Raw genomic sequence first — 16,471 nt, 5'->3', positions numbered from 1 at the left:
TGACAAACAACAAAGACAGCGACGGTACTACGCCTGCTGCTTTTATAGCCACAAAAATCCCACAATCCCTGCTTGCAGATAATGACGTTAATGCCTGCACAGCCAATAGTAAAGAAGAAGAGCCTTAAAAAAAAATTCAAACTGTCGGCCTCTTACAAAGCTAACTAGCATTAATTATTCAAATTAGGCAAGTCTTTAAATCGTCGGCGTCTTTAAGGCTTTTTTTTTTTTTTCTTCTTCTTTTGTAAGTTTCATTAGTCGGAAGCTCTTCTCTATGAATGTCTTGTTCACCCTTTCAGTTAACAGAACATCCAGAAAATTCGTCTTTCTATATGAGTGGCCGAGGAAAACAAAATCAGAACGTTGACCAACTCTTTTCTTTGGTTTCCAGTTGTAGAGGCTTGGAACCTGTTAATTGAACTTCGCTCTGGTCTAGGAGAGGCTCGTAAATTGTTTCTGCGCGGGGTGCGGTCTGAGTGAAACGTTGATCGCTTTGCACTCAGTTGGGGACCTGGAAAAAGCTACGTTTTGCTTCACGCTTGTGGGGGCTGTCGGTTTACCGCCAATAGAGCGGCGCATTTATAAGTCTGAAAGACAATTTACCACCTGTTCTGCACTGAGTATTGAGGTAATGTAATGTTTGCTGCTGACCAACATGTTCTGTATGTCAGGAGTCCGAAGGTCGGTTATTTCGATTCATTAAATTGGTGTTTGTCGTTTGCAGCGCTAGAAGCGATATGTAAGAATAATTTATTATGACTGTTTTGCTTTCATGTACATCATGCTCTTTCACATTGGAAATGCTACTTTGGGTGCCTCGGAGCATACCTTACCAGCCTGGATTTGACGTATGTGGAACCTATTTAACATAGAAACTCCCTGACATTCGTTTTGGAAACCCTTGCGTGCGCCCTCCTGGTTAATATTAACTGTGTTGCATTGCACTTTTACTTCGCCCATTTACTTCATCCATCACGATGTTTGACTCGGCCTGTGTTATTTTATTCGACGATATTGTACACTTATTCTATTTTTACAACTGCATTAGCACCATCAGCTGACGTGCCATTTACCCTCTTTTTAGGGTTGGGTTATGAAGCTCGGCTGGGAAATCGTCTCTGGCCGAATGCTGCTACTACCTGCAAGTATCCTTCCCTTCCCCTGAGTGGATACATTAAACTGCACGAGAGGCTACTTTATAACTTTAGTTCTTTTTGTCTACTCTTGCTGACTGTCTCGCGCTCGTGTGCCAAGATATATGTCCTCCGTCAAAACAGTAAAACCTGACCTAATTCTTGTTTTTAGCTGTTAGCAAAATTAAGCTACATAATAGTGCCCTTGAGCTGACAAATGCGCAGTCATACAAACATAAGATTCAGACACCAGAGTCGGACTGCAACAGAAAATGGGCCTTAGCACAAAACACGTGGAACACATTCGTGAATTAGATAACTAACACGTGGCCCATGTTATCAAAGTGGGGCAGTTTTGAGTTTGCAAGGACATGCTGTGTAAGTGTTTTGCAGGGTTTAGGTGGGAGCATGGGTGTGAGCTTGCTACAGGAAACCTTTGTGGCATATCAGGGAAGTAAACTGAATGTTGATCAGTGAACCGTAAAGAAGGCCCACACGCTGCCCTATGGGACTAGCGGCGCCCATGTGGCATTGCCTTATTCCTCTGTAGGCCAGTCTGACCGTACAGATGCACGAGAAGCGAGGCCGGTCTTTAATGGTTCTTAATGGCAATTCGCCACCAAGTTTATTCCGTTTCTAAAGGACAGAGACCGCAGAAGGGCCCCAGAAAGAAATACCCACACCTTCCCCATTGATTTCCAGCAATAGACGTTGGAAACCACCTGGATTAAGCACAGTACTTGGGGGGCCTTGCCTCCCTCGGTGGGCTTGGGGCGCTACACCCCCAAACATAGATTTTCTGATAGTTGGGTACACGTGCTTTGCTTTGTTTGGTATGGTGAGGTGTACATCGGATTTCACCTGATATTTTTACATATATGCATGCTCAAGACACACACGCTCTCCCTCTTTCGAAATTGTCAAAAAGGGTGTTTTTAATTTTACGAAGCTTGTGTTCCTTTTACTTACCATACTACTCGGCATTATTGTCCCTTTTCACCGCCCCTTAAGCCCCTCTCTTGCACCTTTAACATTAAATACCTTCATGATTGTTGGAAAATCTGAATCCCGCAGTCTCACTGACCAGGCCATGCCCCTAACACTGTCTAGAGGTCTCACGTAACCTTGCAGTTCAGTGAGGGGTGCTGGCCAAGGCCCCATTTACAGTCACAAACATATGAATTGTATGGCCCATGTTCAAGCAATAATCGTATTTTGGTGCTATTCTTTACACTTTTCAATGTTGGACAATATTAGGGGTGATAAAATTGCCCCCCCCCCCCCCCTTGGTGGCCAGAGTAATTGGGGTCTAGGTGAAATATAAGACTTATCACAATTTTGATTAGTGTCATGAATAGCAAGAGCTTATATTTCACCTCTGGACATATTCTTCGTTTTTCATCAATTGAACCTGAAGATAACGGTGGGTTCATGTGGTGACCAGATTGTGAAAACCAAAAACTGGGACACTACACAAAGACAGAAGTAGGACTACAGTTTTGCATCAACCAGGTGGCACAGAATGAATGAATGACTAAGTGACAGCGCTCATTAACAAAAGACTGTGGAGCGCTAAGGGGAAACAAATGAAGCATTTACACACAGCATCATAAATGCTAACAAAATTGCATTCTCAAACACTTTTTGTGGGCAGACCAATTTTCATTAAAATTCTTGCTTTTTAAATTGGATTTTTCTTAGATTGCGCAGTTCAGAAAACCACACACTAGTTTCTAGAAAACGTTTCTTTAACTGCTACAGGTATAATTCTATCTGGCAATTATTTCTGACACTGGTAAAAGGGAGAATGTGTCCTGAATATCACTAGTTGTTGTGACAGGACCTCTTTCAGCTGTATGTCCAACATAACCTATGTATAAGAACATTCTTTCCTGTTTTATTTCTTAGCTCTTAAATGGTTCATATCAATTTTAGCATATAATCTGTTTAATAATGTTTTCATTATTTTAGCCATGTCATTCTATTCTTGTGGAAAAAATAGACTGGTTAAATGTTGATAGTAAAATCAAGCACTGGCAAAACAAACAGGTTTTGCCTTTAACTGGTGGTGTTAATGGAAGTGATATTGGAGGGGAAGGTAATTGAAGGCGTAGCAATGATATTACTAATTGTCGTGGTGGTAAGGAGTCATAATCATATTGTAAATGGTGGTGTAAGTACTGGCGGTGCGGTTTAGTAGTACCTGGGGACTGCATAGCGTGTGCCCACAGTTACCCACCACCGCTGCTCTGGTGAGAAGTCATCCAGCAATGAGGAATGGAAGAGGCTGGGAGTGTTGTTGTGAACATGCTTGGACAATCTTCTTTTTTTTTTTTTTTTTTTTTTGTTGCATATTTGGTTATTCAAATTTTATATAAGCAATACAGAAGACCCCACCAGTGCTGAACAATAGTCAACAACAATAGTATGGCAGTTGCTTGCAATATACTATCTTACAATTCCATTAGCAGAGGAGCTAGAGAGAACAGTTGAACCTCCAGCAGTCTAAACAGCAAGGGGGGCAAAGGAGGCGGGAGGACAGAGGAATGTGAGGAACTGTCAAACTTAGAAATCAAGGCGCTCAAAGGGGGAGAGGCGAAGGGGGGCACACACACACGGTCTGGGCGGTCAACCAGCAGCTGCCAACAACCCATGTTATCCATTCACTCCGCAGCCAGGGTCAACTGTCACACACTGTCGTGACTGCTACCCTCCTCCTCTGCACTCCCATTAATCTGAGTCGTCAGAGGAGCGATCAACATTCGAGTTGTGTAGATACTCATTCAGCAACCCATCTGTCACCTCTTCTTCAGTCCCCACCCCCCTCAGTTGTTCCATCATGCAAACCCAGACCTCCAGATCACGCTCTGCATAGTCGTCCATGCAGACCACACAAAGCCTGCACTCCTCAGCTGTTGCTCATTCCAAGAGATCAGTTAGCCATTTGTCCCACGTTGAGGAGGTTGGACTGGCCCAGTGAATAGCGATGTTGCCTCCCAAGAACCAACCCCAACTGCGCAAACCGGTATGCCATTTTGCAACCCTTTTTGGGAAGGGGTAGCAGTCCCAACAAGCAATGTCTCATAGTCAATTCCAGTCTAACTGCTGTTATTTTTTTTCTGTACCTGCGCTATCGCATGCCAAAATGTCCGAATCCAGCAGGAGATGTGCCACAGCGTGCACAACTGTCCATATGCGACTGGTTTTTCGGTGAAGTCACTGTCAAGTACGTTCTATGTAGATAATAAAATTACACCAGCTTAAATCTGGCACTGATAGACCCTTCCCGTACCAGTGCCCAGGCCTTAGTACACTCCATGTCCGTGTGCGGCATTTCCAGGTCTGCGTCCCACACTGCGTGTCATTGACACAGCTGTCTCTCTCTTTTAATGGCAGCATATAGATGGGATAAGATCCCCCTATCGGAGCCTAGGTCTAGTATTGTCTGCAACTGATTACTCAACCGATTCCTCCGGGAAGGATACCTAAATCTCCGAACTGTCTGTGATATGCTGGCGTACTGTAGGAATTGTCCCTGGCCAATACCAAAAAGGGCCCGGCCTCTTCCAGAGTTACAAAAGCGCCATTTTGATATAAATCTCCTGCCCTGTTGCAGCCACCTGCCCTCCACCTTGAAACATCTATTGCGCAAAGGGGTGCAGCCACCAAATATGTAGGAGGCGTGCATAGGGTGCCCACTGCAGCACTCGTGTAACTGCCCGCTCCCATGTCCGGGTGAGCTGTGATACCCCAAAGGGGACATCTGCTGGGAGTCTGGAGCCCTCACATAAGCTGTGCAGGGAGCTCTGGTAAGTGCACGGAGCGCTCCAGCAGCTTCTTCTCCCATTAGTGGTGTGTCGCACCACAATGCTGCCCTTCGGAGCAGGCCTGCCATGTAATACAGATGGAGATATGGGCGCCCCAGTCCCCCTCCACTAAATCTAGTTTCAAGACCACAAGGCAGACTTTACATCTCCTTCCAGCCTATATCAAAGATATTATAGCTTATCAATTTGGCGAAACATGGATATTGGCAACTCAGAACGAGTCCCGCATTACACATAGACAGCAGGGGAGCAGGATCATTTTGCTTAGTGTGACTCTGCCCATTACAGAGAGCAGGGGGTATTCCATAATTGAATAGAAACTTTGAGGCCATCCAGTACATTGCCCATATTCAGCTCATATTGCAGCTTAGGAAAATGGGTCACCCACATCCCCAGATAATGGAAAAAAGTGGTCTCTCATGACAGGCCCACTTGCAGGAGATCAGGTGTCTCAAGTCCAATCAGTGATGGGCTTGATCCAACAGGAACTGCACCTGATAGACTGCCCTCCTAACATTTAAATTACTGTTGTTTGCCAATAGACAATGGTCCAGTCTGCTGTCTGCCTGATGAGTAGGTGTGTAGCACGAGTACACCCTAGATATAGGGTGAAGCTCTCTCCAAACATGCACAAAGAGCAGTCTGTCCATGGTCTCTCAAAGTCTAGCTGACATTCAGGGCTTGGTGCCCTGCCTGGGCAGGCTTCTATCCCAATTGCCATCAAGGACGCAGTTGAAGTACCCAGCCCAAATTATGGTGAGCCCAATGTAGGGCAGAAGCTCTTGTTCTAGGTTCCTGAAGAACCCATCATCGTCCGTCTAGGGGCATAAACGTTTAATAGACATATCGCTCGTCCATCGCGTATCCCATGGAGCAGCACATATCTGCCTGCTACCTGTCCTCTTAATTGCAGTGGTACCCTGGGGGCAACCCAGATCGAGACTCCCACTAGCATAAGAGTAATATGTGAAGGAGTAGAGCGGTCTCCTCCACTTTAAAAAAAAATAACTTTTGGGCTTCAGCATCTAAGAGGTGAGGCTCCTGCAAGAAAGCAATGTGCACTCTGACCCACCTGAGAGATGTATGTACTCTATAGCGCTTGACAAAGGAATTCAGTCCCCTCTCATTCCACGTGAGAAAGCATATTAGATCACACATCCCTGTATATTTTGGTCCACAGCCTCCCCCCCCCTCCCCCGTCCCAGGCCCGCCCCAGCACCCGCCGCCCGACCAAGAGGCAAGAAAGGATACAGCTCCCCCCTGTAAGCTTCAACACAACATCCATGTGCACAAAGTGTATTATCAGCCAATTTCGTACAACAAACAGCAAAGCCCAACCAACCACATCCCAAACCGGGTAAACACCACTGACCCAACTTGTCTCCCCAACTTGTATATGGAACCATCTGGCCTAAGGAAAGGCAGCATACCAGATTGTCCTTCACCTCCCATCAGAAGTTGAGGTGTCATATGGTCGTGTACAGACCAATCTCTCCAGAACACCCCTATGTGCACCTAGTTCACACTTGCACCCTCCCACTGCTAGCACAACAATAACTGTAGTTAAGGGAAGAGAAAAAAAGGAGTAGTAATGGAGCAAGCGAGAGAAGAACAGTATAAAAGAAACAGGAAGGGAGTAGTCACCTCATGCAGCCATGGCCCCAACTGTAAAGCAGTCCCGTTTCCCCAGCAACCCCAGGCAGAACAAAAAGGCCAGAAGGAGGAAGAAGGGGAGAGAGGAAAGTCAAAATTACCCCTGAACCCACAAAGGATCAGAGACAATCACAACATCTCACACTGAGAGGGGGAGGGAAAGGCCCAATAAACAGCACATTACAGTCCTTCATTTTAAATGTTACTCATTTGTCTTGGGGAATCACCCAGGCACACTGGCCAGCCTCCAACACCTTGGCAGGGCACAATAAGGGCTTCATACATTACATCCGGGCATCCTCCTGCTCCAAAGCTGGGCATCCTCTCTCCGAAGTGACCCAGACTGCAAGGGCACCACAGACGTTGTGGTCTTCACCAGCAGCCTGGCTTCCTCTGTCTCTTGCCGCAACTGTTCCAAACTCAGAGTACCATCTAGGCGGACTATCCCTTTAGCGTCAGAGCTCGTGTGATGCCGGCGCTTACTCCTTCTCCGTACTGTAGTCTGCTTGCCTCCTGGCCTCTCTGCTTGTCCTCCCAGAGGGGGTTGCCGGGACACACTTGCCTCCTGAGCTCCAGCCAGTCCCATACAGCCTCTGATGTTTGGAAAAAATGTGAGCGGCCGGCATGGAGCACCTTCAGTTTAGCAGGGTACAGCAGCACATATGTAAGATCCATCGCTTTCAGCTTCTGCTTAACTCCAGTAAAGGACTGTCTTTGGAGTTGGACCGACCTGATGTAGTCTGGGGAAAATATGTATGGTGTGATTCTTGTAGGCCGGGTCCCTGTACTTACGTGTTTCCTGCAGTATAGTATCTTGATCTCTGTATTTGAGAATCATAGCAATGATCATCCACGAGGGGGCGCTGAGTGGCGCAGACGGACCAGGGCCCTGTGCGTCCTCACCACCTCAAACACCGGCGACAATTGTACTGCAGGGAGTGACCTCTTAATCTAGTCTTCAAGAAATGATTCCGGGGCGGTTCCCTCTACTTCCTCAGGGAACCCCACAAATCTCAAATTGCACCTACGGGACCTCCCCTTTGCATCTTCCATCCTCACTTCCAGCCTGCTCAACCTAAGCTCCAGGGTGGCCATGGTAGATTTCAGGGCGTCTAGGTCTGTCTGCATTGTAGTCACCTGTTGTTCAGTGGCGATAGATCTTTCTGCCACCGCACACAGATGCGTCCTCAATTTACATCAACTGCCATGGCTGCAATCTTCTCCTGTACCGCCTGTCCAGGGCCTCAATTGCCACCAGGATCTAGGCCCCAGAGGGCTTGCGGGCAACTCCTGATGCCCTGCCCAGGCTGTGAGCCCTCACTCACGCCTGGTGTAGTGAACTGTTTCATTCTAGTCTGCTGGGTGCCTTTAGCCATCCTGTCCTTACCCATGGCGCCGGGAAGTGCAGCAGATCAATGTCAGTGGGACTCTCCCAGCACTCAGGCATGGACATGGGTCAGGCAGATGGTAGGAAGCTCCCTTCTCTTCGAATCCAGCTGTTACACATGTAGTGGGACCCGCACAGCAGGTGCATTCCCGCAGCATCACAGTCCACCAGCACACCTCAGCATGGTGACCAGGGGACCTCTCCAACACAGCAATGCACCCAGCTCGGGACCATTTGTAGGTGGAGCCCCGTTAAATCACTTATCCTGCAGATGCCGCCAGTGCAGGCTGCCACCTCACTCGACAGTGCCCCACTGAAAATGCAGATGGGAGAGCAAAACCCCGTCCACAGTGGTAATCCGCCGTCCTCAGGTATTCCTCTCTGTTCTACTGGCACTACCCCCCCACCAGCACTCTTCCGGGACAGAGTATGCCTTTCAGATCCTCAACAGGGAGGACGGGCACCCACCACTGCCTTGCGCCTGCAGGTTACCTTCAGTGCCACTTCACGGAGCACACCAGTCAACAAGCATGTCAAGGACCTGATGGGTTGTAACCAGGCAGCAGCCAGGTACACTTGGGCGCCCCAGTGTCAGACCTAACATCAATCTGTTTCTGGGTCCCCCACCGCCCCCCCCCCCCAGTAGCTCACATAGGCCTCTGTAGTGGCTGCTCCATTAGTGGCGACCAGGTAGGGGAAAGCGGGCAAGTCCACTCCGCAGCAGTCTAGGTCACCTCAGTCGTTCCCCATAGTTATTTGGCCTACCTCTCTTGGCCCTCCGTATGGGTCCAGGCCCAGTCAGTGCACTCCTATCCAGCCCCAATGTAGGCCTTGCCTCTTCACTGCATCTGGTAGCCCCCAGGTCAATCCCCCAGCAACTGTAGGGGGACCAGTCTGTCTTCTACCACTGCGCCCTCGGCTCTTTTTGGGGGGAGTGAGGTGGACTCCCGACCCTCAAGCCTCTCGTCACCACAGTCCCTAGTAGGCCCCTCAATCACATCCATCCATGCAGCAGAGTCCAGACAGTGACTGAGCCGTGCCAGTTATCCCCTCTGCCCGTGTGGGGCCAGGTGCATCCAGCACAAGAAAAGTGACAGGCCAGGATCAGCAGTACTCCAAGCAGGCCTGCTACGTGTCTGAAATATACAGTCACAGCCAATCAGCATTAGGCAGCCCCCGGCCAACATCCAGCGCCTCCAGCAGCCCTCTGCACAGCCCCCTCTCATCAGAGTCACAGGCAGAGGCTCACCTCTCTTCTCCAGTTGCACCTCTCTCCGGCTCCAGGGATGCCATCCAGGGCCTGCAGCAGCCTCAGGCACAAAGGGTGTGATATGCTGCACCTGCCATCTTGGGGCCAAGGCCCAATCTGCTGGCCTGCACCGAGCTGCTGGGGAGGGAGAGAGAGAGAGTCCCCGGGCCTATCCCTCTCCAGTGCTGCTTCTCCTCATCTCTCCTCTTCACACATGTGGATCGCGGTGTCCATGAGGCTCCAGAACCGCAGGATACTGCAGGATTCTGTGGCTGGCTCTGGGAGCTCTTGCTCAGAGGAGCCGGTTGGCTATCTTGTTGGTCACGCCCCCCCCTCTACAATAATAATCTTAAAGGCGCTATCAAGGATAAACTGAAACAAGAATGACACTGTAGAACAGATGTTGACAGACCAATGCAAAATCCTTTGTGAGTGCCAGCCTCTTCCCGATGTGGGAACACAGCAAGCATTGTAACAAAAAGCCAAAATTTAATTTATACTGCCTGGCCAGCCAACTACAGAAAGGATCTCCAGTGAGCTGATACAAAATGCATTTGGCATTGAATAACAGGCAATGGCTGGAGTGGGATGATCTGCCCCCCACACTGTCTATAGTGTCTGGTGGGGTGACAATATAATATATTTGATACAGTAATCTGCTTAAGACGAAGCTAAAGCTGACTCTCTAGACCAGTCCTAAAAAGCCAGCAGCTATATGTTATATAAATTCAGTCTTTCAAACACATGCCCGGATTGCACTTTCAGTTACACATGTATTCTCAACACTGTCAAACACACTGTACTCTTAAACACAAACACGCCCAAACATGGCATGGTTGCAGTTATGAAGATAGTGAAATTGGTGGTGATGGTGCTCCTGGCGCTTGTAGAGGTGGCATCAATAACAGTGGTGGTTACATTGATGTTAATGGTGGTAAAGCAATATGCAGGGCATTGAGGGCTAGACAGGAAGTGTTGGTGCTTGAACTGGTCGCAATCATTCTCTCATACCTAAACACTGTAAAATGCACCACTCAAACAGGGGCTGAGTGGTGGATAGAATGGTCACTATGGTTGGTGATGTTGGTGGTAACAGTGGTCGTTATTCTAACAGTGGTCCTCAGCGGTAATGATAGTGATGCTAATCTTGGGGGCAAAGGTTCCAAAAGTAATGATGGTGATAGTGGAATACGCAGGAGTGAGGGCTTTGCAGTAGAAATACTGGTCCCCTTACCAGAGACAGAGGATGTTTATAAAATGCTGGCTCCTAACTCTAAAAAAACAAAAACAGGGTGCCTATAAGGTGCCTGCCTGAACTGCAGCAAGGAGGGCGGGTGCTAGGAGAGTGAAATAGTGACAACTAGAACAGAACAAAGAAGCAACACCTGTCAACTCAAGATCAAGTCGCTCAAAAAAAGCCGCAGCAGTGCAAAACACAACACATTGTTTTCTGTATCTAATGCATGTAAAATATAAGAAGTTGAGATCTTGCAAGACACATCAGACCAATTTTGGTTGAGGCAGTCTTGTGATGTAAACCCTAAAAAAGCAAAAACTTGTACCAAGTCATCACAAAGGCCTTTACAAAAAAGCTTACTGCACCACAAATACAAGAAGGCATTGCTTCCTATTTACAATGTATGTATGATGTGGAATTGAAGGTGTTATTAATGAGTGTACTTTTCAGATAAAAAAGGACTCCATGCATTGGAGTGTAATTACTTCCTGTGAGCTGAAAAAAACAGACAAACATGATTGAGGTGTGGCTCACTGGACTAGCTCAAAAAGGGCAGTTGCAACCTCTTCACCCAACCACTCTGAAATTGTGCTGCACATGAAATGTATGAGATTCAATAAAGACACTGTCTTTAAAGTACATCTCAGTCACATTGTAAGGTGCATCCCATAATAAAAGCAGTCTCTGATTTAATTGTGAAAACAAGCATCTCACAGTACTAAAAGGAACTGTACATCTCTGCCAAGTCTTAGTCTGGCAATCAAGGGCTGTTACAGGGGCTTCAGTTTTGTTGCCAAAACTGAAGATCTTTAAGATTTGTCTACTTTAAAGATATGTAGATGTGGAGTTAAGAATAGTAAATCATGACCTGGGGAGTGATTCATGCTGTTGAATGTTTGTTTCGTTACAATGTGGAAAAATATGGAAATTAACAAAAAAATATAGTCTGTTTGCTCACTTCCTCGCTATTGTAATAGCTCATACTCTGGAAGCTATTCTTTGACTGGGCAATGTTTTGTTACTCGATATTGACAAATCCACAGTTATTTTGAATGGAAAAAGCCATCACTTCTATTAAGACCAAGTCAACCTTTATTGTTTAGTTAATTAAAACCATAACAATGTAAACATCAGCAGTAAGCAATTGTCTAAAATACATTCATAGTAAGCACCTACACTTTGAAATGCAAATGTGTGAATCAGTGATAATTTATACTTTTTTAATAATATATTTGTTTGTCATAACTACCCAACTAAAACCTTTTGAAGCAAGGACCTAAGGTGCTTGTGCAAAACACATCCTTAGTTAAAATCTTTACACAGGCCATGATATGAATTAGTACAATTTAAAAATAGTCTTATAGAAATTTTAAGACCTTAAATAAAATTCCATTACATTTTGTTAATACATATAAAACATATTAATCTCCTTAAAACAGTCCACTGTTAATTGAATTAAAAAAGAAAGGAAAACAAAGTCCTACCATACCATTCTCTCATTGGCTAAGACCTTATTGACTAGCAAACTCTGTATGTCAGCTGGCATCTTCTCAGTTATAAATCTAAAGACCAGAACTCAAACTAGTTCCGCATCCACTACTGATTTTAGCGTACTCTGAACTTCCTGTTTTTTCGAGGCCTGACTTAGAAACTTTACTAACCTAACATTCAATGAAGAATGTGAGGAATTAAAACAGGCAATCACAGCCTGCCTACAAGTATGTATGAGTTTCTGATTGAACATAACCTTGAGGTACCTTCTTCATTCTTGCCCTAAGCTTTGGCATATACAAATCAGGTGTAACAGACCCCCTACTCCGCTTCCACATAGAGAGCAAGATGATGTTAATCCTGCACTTGCCCTTTGTGCAAAATCTTGACCTCCTGGAAGTTGACCATACCTATATTTAATAAATATATTTTATATTTTTTTTGACCAACCCCGGTCCTGATACACCTGGCATTTTAGCATTTTATATTCCTTAATTATAAACCAAGAATGAGATCTACCTGCAAGGAGACTCTGATCCACAACCAGGGTCTTTTTCTTTACCATACCGTTAATACTTTTTTTTAAAGCGGCCACTGGCAAACTCTGATCCCATAATGAACGGGCACCCAGATCATCCAAGGACTGGTCCAAATATAACAGTGAGGAGTATCTTAGTTCCATATTTAGCTCTTTCCAAAGAGCTTTACTTCCATTTTCGTTTGCAAGTTGAACTCTTTTCCAAAGTTTAATATAGGCCCCCTGACTTGCAATCACTTGATTCACACACCGAAACTCCAGCCTAATTTGGGCCTGAGATGCTTGCTTGGGAAGATGGAAAAGCAATCTAAAAACGTTCCCAATAATCCCATTCAGGGTGATTGCATCCCTACCCCTCAGGGCTTTGCTACCGGAAGTAACACTTGAAATTAACTTGGCGGCTATCACTTGTAACAGAAGTTTGTAACTGGGGCCCTCTAACACTCTTAATAAGGAATGAAAAGCAAGCAACCAGTTATTTCCTTTTCATACTAAATCAGTTATCTGGGGGGAAAATGACCCCCTCTCCTCTAATAGTACCTCCAAGTATCTATATAATTTGACTTGTCCAAGTTTTGAGCCTTGAAGGTACCACTTATATTTTTTCTGTCTTTTGCTGCTTATTTATATTGTCTGTTTTCTTCTCATTTATAGCTAACCCATTTTATGATGGAAAATCTGCCAATTTCATTACCAAACGCTGTAATCCAGTGTTCGTGTAATTTAAAAGGACAACATCGTCAGTGTAAAGCAGATTTGAGATGAAGAGATCCCCAATCTTTGGGGGGTGCGCCTTTACCCCATTTTAATATATAGGACAGATCTGATAAAGATTGAAAAGATAGGGCGTGCGGATGCAGCCTCGTTTAAGACCACGTTCAGTCCCCACCTTCCTTGATAGAAAGGTACCATCCCCAATTTTCACTCTAATCCATGTCAGAATACAGCATCTGCACTGCTTTTAATAATTTTGGAGGGATACCCCAGGAGTTTAATTTTGCCCACAGCAGGCTACACTGTGCCGAGTCAAAGGCAGATTTAAAATCCACAAAACATACATACAGAGGCTGTTTTCTTTGTTTAAATTTATAATTGTGCAGGATAGGATGTTTACTGCTGTTCCAGCCCCCTTTATAAATCCTGACTGATAGATTGATTGGAATAATATTTTTTTGAGCATCCCACGTCTGTAGAACTCCCAAGAGGGCCGCCCGCACAGTATTTAGCCTCAGTGTCAGTTAGTGATTAGCCGATAATTCTCAGGGTTGGAACGATCAACTAGTTTAAAAAATCAGGTGCATAATGGCACCTTTCCAGGAGCATGGGATAGTTTCATGCTCCGATGCACTATTCTAGATCATGGCCAACCCCTCTGCCCAGAATCCCGGGTTGGTTTTATATAAAGCATTTGGGATCCCATTTGGGCCTGGGGCCCTGTTCTGCCTGCTTTTATCAGTAAGTTTTATCTGAGGAACGGAGAACAGTTGATCATTATCATCCGTAGATCTATAACTGACTACATTTTCATCTGATTGCAGCCCATGAGTCACTAATAGACTCCCTGTGCAAAGCGCCTCTTCTTTAGTTTATCATTAGAAAATCATACCAAGATAGCTCATAGATATCTGAACTTGGTATAATTGTAGGTGACCTGTTTAGGTTATTAATCATTTTCCAGAAGTCCTGAGAGTTCTTTTGTTTGCTTAGTAAATGGGCCTTTGCCCCAAAATCTTGCCTTTTCTTTATTTTTCTTCCAATATCAGTTTACGATATTGACTATTTATGACTTTTAAGTCTTTTTGTGTACCAGGCTCATTAAAGTGCTTTTTAGCTAATCTTGATAACCGGTTCCTCTTTTTCCTCCACAATGCAGTGACCACTGTTATTTTCATTATATTTCTATTTATTTCCTTCTCTAACTCATAGTGCAAATGAGATATACGGGGAGGGGGTCAGAGAGAAATCTAGCTGCAAATTTCTCCAGGAATAATGACCGTAGACTTATTGTTTCATCGGTTAAATCACACCTAATTTGGTTAAAAAGCTCCTCTGAAGTTTTCCCAATAGGTTCGATTGAATCCCCATGCCACCGAAGCTTATTGTAATTGATTGAGATGAGGTTACTAGGAGAGGTAATAGCTGGTTTATACGTAGGAACACTTTAATTCATCTCTATACTTTGCAAGCCGTGGTCACTTAAATCTGTCCTTAGGATGCGATAAACGGCAAAAGTGGCAGAGTAACTATTGCATAATCAATTACTGACTGAAATCCCAAAACATAGGAAGGAGGAGGGGTGTCCAGTTGGTATCTCCCATTCAAGATTCTGAGGCTGGACGCCGCCAGATCTTTAACGAAAGCAACCACTTTAGCCTTTCCCCCGCCCCTAACTTGACTCCCCAATGTTTGTCGTGGAACAGACCATATAAAATCCTGATTTACTATCTGTTCCTCTCTATCATATGGTTGCAATAACTTCATGTTAAAATCTCCTGCTATTAGTAGCTCCGGGGCATCAGATTCTTGCATCCCTATCAATACTAATTCCACAAGTTTAGAGGACAATAGCTTCTTGGAGCGGGCTTCTGGGTGTATGTAAACATTTATTACCCACATCGTTCTACCTAACGTCTTATGCCAATCTAGGAGTTTTATTACCAAAATATCAGCATGGTATTCTTGACAGGTTACTCTCAGCCCAACTGCTATAAGGGTCGCCAGACCCCCTTCGGCCACCCAAATATCTTCCTTATAGGCTGGGGAGAAAAAACCCTAAGAGCCATCAGTTGTGAAAGGATTTATTGCCTAGGTCTCCTGAAGAAGCACTATTTGAAAGTCTTTTAGCAGGGATAGATTTTTTTGCTGGCTATTGACACTTATCCCGTTTATGTTCCAGGAGCAGATTTTTAATAAGTTATGATGACAGTTAACTTTAGGTAATCTAAATAGCGAGGAATTTTGTCAGGGGTTCACATCATGGTGGAGAGCCGCTCAAAGCCATCCTGTATTTAATTGACCTGGATCATGTCTGTTATCTAGCGTGTAATTTATTGGATGATAAATAGTCAGTGTAAGGTTTCCAGTTGCTGTCCTCAAAATTGAATAGGGTTTACTCTTCCCTGTGAGATCTACCCTGTGGCTAACCGAAACCAAGGGTTCCGGATAGCCGATCAGATGGGGAGTTGTAAGCTCAATTCTCCATTTATAAAAACTTTTTTTTCCTTAAGAACCCTGTTGACAACAGTTGCCGAAGACCAGGTCACCAAGGTGGATTCTTGGTGGGGACTCTTTAGCGTTCGTTCTCCAGTTAAAAATTCTAAGTCTACGGATCGTATATTCTCCAGCGGGGGTATGGCTTGCAGGAGTTTAAGTATATTCCCACTATTTAATGTCTTCTGAACCCCTAGTCCGATATCTCGGAAAGAAGATCGACTTATTTCCACTCCAGGCTGATTCCTGCTGGTAGCCCTCTGCTACAGGGTCCTGACCTACTTCACAGGACAGTCCTTGCTGAGCACTGAGGTATGTGAGGGGCACTCTCTAGCATTCAATGGTAATTTGCCATGATCAAGATCTATTCTTATGCTAACATTCGTAATCGGCTATGTAGAGGGCTTGATAATCCTGCCGCCCTGACAGCATTATTTTTTAAAACTTTTTCATCTGCCTTCCTTCTACAATTCCCTCTTTGACCTTCTTTTTCTTGATTTCCAATTCGGGACCTGTTTTTTGATAATTTCACCCTGCCTCTTGTTGCGCCTGGGTTTCTACTTCCCCACAACATCGATTCCCCATATCTGATATAACATCATCCTCAGTCACTTTTAAACAAGGGGTAGACACACTTGAGCCTAAATCGGAAGACCCCCTTTTTGAATGTTGAATAAAGGGTACAACTTGGTCGTTACAAGACTACTTCCAATTTTTTAGTTCTTAGTATTTTCCTCTTTTTTTAA

General features: G+C 45.1%; 1 long non-coding RNA gene across 1 annotated transcript in view; it reads left to right on the top strand.

Moving 5' to 3' along the window:
• The first annotated feature begins 243 nt into the window (after nucleotides 1–243).
• LOC138273928 (uncharacterized) overlaps nucleotides 244–16,471 on the top strand; it is a 78,565-nt gene continuing 62,337 nt past the window's right edge. Inside the window, exon 1 of the long non-coding RNA XR_011200302.1 lies at nucleotides 244–628. This is a non-coding gene — a long non-coding RNA (uncharacterized lncRNA). The remainder of the gene's footprint in view (nucleotides 629–16,471) is intronic.

Source organism: Pleurodeles waltl, unplaced genomic scaffold, assembly GCF_031143425.1.
Source record: "Pleurodeles waltl isolate 20211129_DDA unplaced genomic scaffold, aPleWal1.hap1.20221129 scaffold_121, whole genome shotgun sequence".
NCBI lineage: Eukaryota > Metazoa > Chordata > Amphibia > Caudata > Salamandridae > Pleurodeles > Pleurodeles waltl.
Note: the sequence above shows the minus strand (reverse complement) of the source record. Positions and strands in the feature narration are given on the sequence as shown.